The following is an 8,430-nucleotide window of genomic DNA, read 5'->3' on the forward strand; positions in this document are numbered from 1 at the left end:
AACCCAACCCGTTGACAAATTTTGGGCGGGGTTTCTTTAAAATTTAACAAACAGAAAGGGGAAAATTTAAAAAAAACAAATTGTTGTCGGCAAATTTTTCAAGCATAAAAAGGGACCCGGAAAAAAGACAAATTGATGTCAAAAAATATACAAATTTGTTTTTACATTATTTTCTGTTTTTTGTTTCAAGTAAACCCCGTTTGGGAAAAAACTACTTTCAATCCGTATTGTTTCCGAGGTTAATATTGTACATGTAGATAATAGCCGAGGCAGTTCCGAATGTAAATTCTAGAACAACCACTACTTTCGGTTTCAATTTTGCTGACAAGGAACAGTCTGAATCAACGTAAGCGTTAATTTTAATTGCAATGTCCAAAACTGCACTACACGGCGTAATTTTCATTACATATCCGGTATAGGGTATGTAAGTCTCGTCATGTGACTTGCGAGATTTCACAATATTTTGCACTTCCGGGTACAAACAAATATCAACAACATTGCTTATCTTATTTGGGTAATACTTGTATGCCGGTGGGAAAGTAAAACTTACATGGAAAAGCAAATGATATGTGGAAATTGGCAGAGTTTTTTGTTTTGTACGAAAATGCAAATGGTTTCATCTTGTGAACAAGTATCAATGAAAGACAACTTCGTATAATCTTCAGGTGGGTGTGTCGTTTCAAATTCAGTTTATCCCAATAAATGTTGTAATATTTTTCATTTCCATGTAAATCTAATAAATTTTTGTTTTTTGATACAACATCATTCGCATCTGACACCAGACTGGTGAATTTGATTTTATCAATTTTTTCTATAGCGCTACCTGATTATCTCTCAGAAGTATATAATTGTTTAGAAATTTCGGACAGCGCATATTTCGGATAAACGTTTCAATATGATTATCAGTGTGTTTTTAGTTTAATATATTTTCTTCCAACTGAAAATATTATTTTATTTATAATTATTATCTTTATAAAGCACAAACAGTCAAGCTGTATATAACCAAATTTAAATTGTCATAAAAATTCAATGAAATTATTTTGCTTCCTGTAGATATTTTTACTGAGGACAGTGGTGAGATGAAAGACGTCAGTATCCGATGTAAATACACATGCATGCTCTGCTGTAAAATCGTTTTGGTAAGAAATATATACTTAAAGCTACTTAAACTACTGTCGCAGCTCAAACGAAACAAAGGGGTCGTTGACTCTGCTGTGAGTTCTGGACCTGGTGTAGAGGGGTCTGTAAAAAGACAAGTATGCGCTACTCAAAATATTTATTCTTCCCTACAACAAAACCGTGGCCTGCGCCAACAATTTCTCAATTCAAGTGCAAAATATGAAAATCACAATAATCGATGAATGGCAAAATATATATGAATAATAATAGCATCATCTGCAAAAGTCTATTTACCTGTAAAAAGACAAGTATGCGCTACTCAAAATATTTATTCTTCCCTACAACAAAACCGTGGCCTGCGCCAACAATTTCTCAATTCAAGTGCGCATGCGTTGTGCAGATTAGCGGGGAAATTGAAATATTATCGAGAAAAGTTAATCGAAGATGTTGAAAAGGTTATAAAGTACTATTATGTATAGGTAACGGCTATTGGATATGAGATATGAGCTATGAGTATATGAATTAAAGAAATAACTACGGAAAACAATAAGGGACATGGACATTAACATATATATATATATATACAGAGACAGGCATGGTCACGAACAGACCAAAAATATACAGCACTTGGCAATACGGACAAAGTATACTTGACCCTGTGACACTACATTAATGAAAAATAAATATTATTGTATAACATATAATGTTCTCGTTTTTGTAAATAATTACAGTGTAGCTAAATAAACAAACACTTTAACAGTATGGCATATGTAGTTAATTCATGTTAAATACTGTTTAAAGTATTTTTCTCAAGTAAGTGGGTCATATTTTTTAGTTAAATCATGTTCAGTAAATGGTTAAAAGAACTTAGTCACTATCACATTTTTTTAAAGATCAGTTGTCAAAGCAAATCTACAAAAACTAGGACACCAAGAAGTGTTTCTTCCTTTTCAACATTATTTTCTATCGTGACAATATGAAAATGATTGAAATTTATAGCTGACCAATTATTATTGCTTTCAACTCATGATAAATTTTCTTTATATACAGGTATGTGATTTCATGGTTGGATCTTGAGTACTTGTCATGGCTCTTGATTTATTTGGGAGTGTTCACCATCAGATTAGACCACCAGGCATAGTTGAAAGGAAATGCCCATACACAGTCTTGGAGTACATAGTGGTAGAGACATGGCAGTCCATTACAGATTTTGACTGAATTAAAGCTTCTTAAAGCTCCATGTCTTGTGTAAAACTGTCTGACTGAATGTTTGTATTCTAATAAAAAACTAAGGTTGAAGACACTTCAAAGATATATGTCAGTGTAAAAATGTTAAACAAAAATATCTGTCTTTATTAGAAATAAATAACCTGTCTTTATTAGAAATAAATAACCTGTCATTTGTAACTTTGTATTAACTTAATTATTCAAAGATAATTTATCTTCTGCAAATGGCTGCCCAAAACAGTTTCAACCAGGCATCATGTAGTTTCAAAAACAGTTAAGATAAATTTGTTATAAATAGACTTGTAAATTAACAGGAATGGGTAAAAAGATAAATGTTCAGCATTAAAATGTTTCTATCTTGATTGAGTTTCATTTCATATTATCACCATGATCACTGCATTTGTAAAAGTAATGTAATCTTTAACCATTATTTAAATATCATAAAATTATCTCAAAAGAAAAACTTGTTTCTGAGGCAAGATGTGTAAAATTCCTTCCAGTTATAAATAGGCCTTTTACTGCTCTTAGAAAAAGCCATGATTTGCATTGTACATGGCAGGTAGTAATACCAGAGTAAACAATATTAATGCAATTCATTCTGTGTTGAGTATTCTGTAGCAAAACACTAGCTTGCTAGCCCCTTGTAAGCCCAAGTCTCTCTCTTAATTGGAGAAGACTTGCAATTCTGCATTCCTTGAAGATTTTAGTATCAGAGGGGTAGTTATTACAGACCATATACTTCTTTGGGTTTCAAATTACCTGTTTTATAATGTATTGAACCTGTTGACATTTGACCAAAAGTGTAATTATCTATATACAATACATGCAAAACTTAGGGTTTGCACTTGATACAAAACAATTACATCACTGATACATTAATATACCCATTGGAACTGTTTCAAAATTGTCAATGTTTCAAAAATAAACAGAAAACAAAAAAACACCACACAATGCCCTTTTAACTTCTGTCCATGTACATATGTGTAAATGTAGTCATTGAAGAGACTGTCAAGAACTTTTCATAATATTTTTTAGATAGTGTCTGATTTTCGATTTCAGGACAAACAAAATTCAAATGACATGCATAGTATTTAATATAGTCAATGCTTGCATATTCAAGCAATCTAGCCATTGCTGTTAGAAGAATTAAAGTACACAGTGACACTTTATTTTGCAGATGAACTCTTATGATCAAGCACTGCTATAAATTATTATGCCAAATAGTAGAAACAAAAAAACAGTTTCATAAGTTTAATAAAACTTTTATTTTTACACAATTTATAGTGCACTGCTTAGCATATATATCACACTGATTTTCCAGTGTAAGAAAAAACTTCAGGAAAGCACTTGGAATTATTATTAGTTATTTTGACAATGTAACTTTACACTGTGAATGTCTACTGATACAAGAATAAGAATATTTCCTTTTACAAATGTTAAAGACTTTTGAAAAATTAACATGAACCCCAAAATTATCATTAGAGTTTATAAATCATATTCTAATTGAAAAATGTTCAGCTTGATATCAAAGCTTTGATTGCAAATTTGTGAGCTTATCAATGAATTACTCTCAGCAATATTAGTAGTAGATGATATATAATATTTTTGCTAATCTTTTACTTCATAGTCATTTAATGTCCATAATGTCATATGACTATACTGTGATTCCATGAAAAAAACCTTATCTCTGGTGTGTTATCAGCTTTGTATATATAGAGTATCTAGTTTTTAAATACTTAAAACTGCAAATGAAATGTGGATATTTACTCTGTTTTCTATCATTTGAAATTAACATGTTAAACAAGATCATAGTGTCAAACACCATAAAATCATACTCTTTATACATTAAGATTTTTGTGCTGGGTGTCATTCATCTTCTTCAGGAAAGTACATTTTGACTATAATCTCAGTGGCTTATATTTAAAACTAATATTTCACTGTAAACTGTGTGTTTCTCTGATTATCATTCTCAAAATTAAGGAACTGGAAGATGGTAGTTGCAATAAAGGTCTTCATGGACAAATCCTCCTTCATCTGTTCCCTTTTTATCTGCAGAATGAAAAATCATATAAATATGTTGTTACCAAGTGTAAGACACTAGAAATGATATTTACATTACATTAAATAAGCTGGTCATGATTGGACAGAAAAATTTCATATTTTGAAGCTAAATAAACATTAAAGATAAAACAACAACACATAATATATAACAGTCAAAAATATTGATCTTTCTTGAATGTGAAACATGACTATTTTTAATGTTAAAGTTATTTACTTATCAATTATCATGCAGTGAAATCAAAAGTTATTAAAATTATAATACTATATTTTGATAATTGTTTATCTTTCCGATCTCAACTAAAAATTAATCAATTATTTTACATGTATTTACCTTTGATGTATAGATATATTCAGGATCATAGGCAGTGCAAAAACAGTTGATTAATGGTCCATATTGAACAACTGTATATTCTATACTTGTCATAGTACCTCCTTGTCTATACATCTTTCTGAAATGTTTTTAATCAAATATTATATTTTTTAATTCAATCATAAAAATTTTTTTTTTGCTAGGAACTAACTACTATATTACATGTATATATAATTGAAAAAGGAACAAGAATAAAATGGAAGGGAAAAAATATCCGAATTACTGTGGCAATGTCCGAATTTTTTTTATAACTTTAATTATACACTAGAATTAAAGTGTTTCTCATTGTTTATTTCAATAAGTTAAAATGGTTTGAATTAATTTCTCACAATCAGTAGTTTTAAAACAATACTAAAAAGCTAAAATCCAACTAGAATTCACTACCTTGACAAAACATCCGAAACAATTGTCACTATGCCGTATAAAAAAACTAGTTTTATTAAACTCTATAAATGCCCTCGTTTTTCCGTCAGATAATTGACCTTACCTGCATTTTTTGACCCGTGCTATCAATTCCTTTTCAAATCTGAAGAGGACCGGAAACAAATTCAACTTCTATATCCTCGAGTTTTTCGGGTTACCTATATGCGTAACGGGAAATAAGTCTGCCGATGTACCCGGAAGTGGTAAATCGAAAGTGAAAGTAAACGAGACTTACGGGCCCTATTATCAACCGTCATAGTAGTTTTTTTATCCAGTCGGTTCAAAATGACGGTACACATTTTAATGTAAAAAACGGATTTAACTTTTCTTAGACAATTTTTAAATAAGGAATGGACAACGGTAAAACTCTGTTGCAACGTTAAAGTATATTCCCATTAACCTGTTGAGAAATAATTGTCTCCGTCGTTCAAATAAATTTCCCAAAAACGGGAAAAAAGCAGTCTTTTTTTTACGCGATACCCTGCAACCCAGAAATTATTTTCTGACGAATTTTAAAATTGACTTTATAAACGCCTCGTATGCAATTTTGAATTAATGCGCATTTTCATTATAATTTATTTTTGTAATAACCTTAATCAATTCATTATGCAATTCAAACAAAAACCAAAGTTTTCCCTAATATTCAAAGAAATGTAAGTTAGGACGAGCCTTTCAAACGAACAGGTAGCAATTTCCACAACACGCTTACCGAAACTCCAACTGGCGGCTCAACCTGGCTCATTGCATAATTTTCTAAACGCGGAGCATATAAAATTTGGGTTAGTGCGGGGTATTTTGGAGGCCAAATAAATAACCTCACCGGGGTAGCGGTAGCGACGTTATAGTCTGGAGTTCCTTCCCCTTTCGCTACGCAAAGATAATACTTGTTAGATGCCGGGAACCAGAATATAGCGACGTTGGATCTATTAATACCTTATCACGATACGGGGAAAACCCGGCAATTTCTGATATCGGTATTTCCCGGTCTCTTCCGGTCTATATTGACCGGCATTTACTAGAGACCGGTGAATTTTTATGGTATTAATATTAATGTGACACCATCAACTTTGAAACATTTTTAATTTCTTATTCGTGTTTAGTAAAGATGCTTCGGAATTATTCTAAGTTACAAATGTTAATTTATGAATTATTCAATTGATTGATAATTGAAAAAAATGATAAAGAAAAATACAAATGTACATGTACATGGTTAAGAATAAACAATATAGTATATTGAAAGATTAACCATAATTAACTGACTTTTTCCAGTTAATTTTTGACTTATAATCGTCAATCAATATGACAATTGAAGTCTTCAAATTTATTTTACAATTTTAATAAAAAATATTTTAAACGTAAAAACCCAGTTTTAATATAGCACGTAAAACACAAAAAAGAAAAGAAAAACAAAACAATATTCATAAAATATGTAAAAAAAAACAATATAAAATAAATATTACAATTATTGTATAATATAACAATTATGCTCAACATATACCATATGGGGAGTATGTTTTGAATATCTTTGATCCGTATATTTTGGATATTATCGTTAATACATTGTATTGAAATAAATTGCAAGTTTCTGTATAAAAAAAGTAATACCGGTATTCTAATCTCTAGCATGCCTACAAAGGTTCATAATGAACAATGTCTTTTTTCCGCTCATTCATAATGATATACAATTCTGGTAAAAAAACCAATTTAACATTGAAAAGTTTATAAGAATATCTTGTCATCATATGTCTACTAGTTCATCTTTACTTGCTGCATTTCTTGCTTGGACGCCCTTTGATGCTTTGCATCAATGCTTTTCTTATATGATAAATATAACTAAAACTGGAAATAAGACATTATACATCGTAACATGTTAAAACCATTAAGTCTGGTGTAGTCCGAGCCAGTATGCCTCCTTATTTCTTGGCATTGGCTTACGAGCATAATCCCCAAAAGAACATGGACGTGGCAAAGCGTTTGCAACCATCCAGTGTTTATGCCCAAGAAAGAAAGTTACTTGAAGAGCAAAACAGTGTTTGTTAGCATAAAGTACTGAAATATTCAATAAAATAACATTTGTACATGTATATATTATACAGAATTACCAATTATGACACTTAAGCGTGATAATGAAACATTAAATTATAGAGGGTTAAATATGTCCTGTTAGAAATACTTAATTAGCAGACTTTAGCAAAAATGTGCCTTTAAAGCAGACACCTATAGGAAGATAGCCTTGAATAGACTTGAAATAAAATATTGCCTACGATAGCAAGCATCTAACAGGAATAGTCTACGATAGCATGTTTGTTATTATGTAACATTTGTCATTTATGGCATTTATTAAATGCCCTATTTCATTCAACCTATGTGTTGTGTTGTTACCTTAGACCAAACAAGAATGCCCTAGCTAGTTTTCTTACAGAGGGTTAAGATATCATATTACAATCACTAGTTTATTTTGTAAAGAAGAGCGCTTACTTAAAGAGAAAAGACGGTTGAAAGAATTAAAAAACATTGGAAATAATAATTCAAGTAAGTGAAATTATTATGAATTATAATGAAATTATAATGAAATGAATTTCCAGGTGAAGGCAAATATTTAAATAATTTTAAGATATTTATTTCATGAAAATCCGGGTGAGCGTTTAAAACAAGTATTTTTTTAAGATTGATTTATATAACAAATTATAGCAAATTTAATAATTAGATTATAATTTTTTTAAATAATAAAATGTACGGGATTGTTTTATTGAATGTTAGGATGAGATTAATCGTATTGTGTTACGTCGTTCATTGACGTTACGTCACTTCCATTGTTTTGTTTTGATATATTTGTATGTAAAATAAATGCTGCTGAAGAGGGCCGCAAGGCCGAAAGCTACGACAAATTTAAATTAGCGTTTTTGCTTATATACGGCAAGTTAGAGATTTTACTTATAAATATTTGATTTTTGAATTTAGATTATATACATATATTAGGTTAGGTGCTATATAATATAATATGTAATAAAAATTCTGGTATACATTATTTGTAAAACAGAAAAATAGAAATCTCATTTTATTTTTGTAGATATGGATGAGTATGAACACTTGAAGGAAGAGAATAGACGACTACGAGAGGTTCTCATGTGTATATGTTGTAGAAAAAGACCACGGAGCAGGGTGTTCATGCAATGTGGACATCTTCTGATGTGTGAGACCTGTTACTCCTGTTGCAACTATTGTCCTAG

At 30.4% G+C, this 8,430-nt stretch overlaps 1 long non-coding RNA gene across 1 annotated transcript; it reads left to right on the forward strand.

Annotated features, from left to right (window-relative positions):
- The first annotated feature begins 521 nt into the window (after positions 1 to 521).
- Positions 522 to 2,602, forward strand: LOC132729464 (uncharacterized). The gene is made up of 3 exons (XR_009625627.1): positions 522 to 665; positions 1,054 to 1,139; positions 2,170 to 2,602. It is a non-coding gene; the product is annotated as an uncharacterized LOC132729464 (long non-coding RNA).
- The last annotated feature ends 5,828 nt before the right edge of the window (positions 2,603 to 8,430 follow it).

Source organism: Ruditapes philippinarum, unplaced genomic scaffold (assembly GCF_026571515.1).
Source record: "Ruditapes philippinarum isolate M1 unplaced genomic scaffold, ASM2657151v2 ctg4333_1_1_1_1, whole genome shotgun sequence".
Taxonomy (NCBI): domain Eukaryota; kingdom Metazoa; phylum Mollusca; class Bivalvia; order Venerida; family Veneridae; genus Ruditapes; species Ruditapes philippinarum.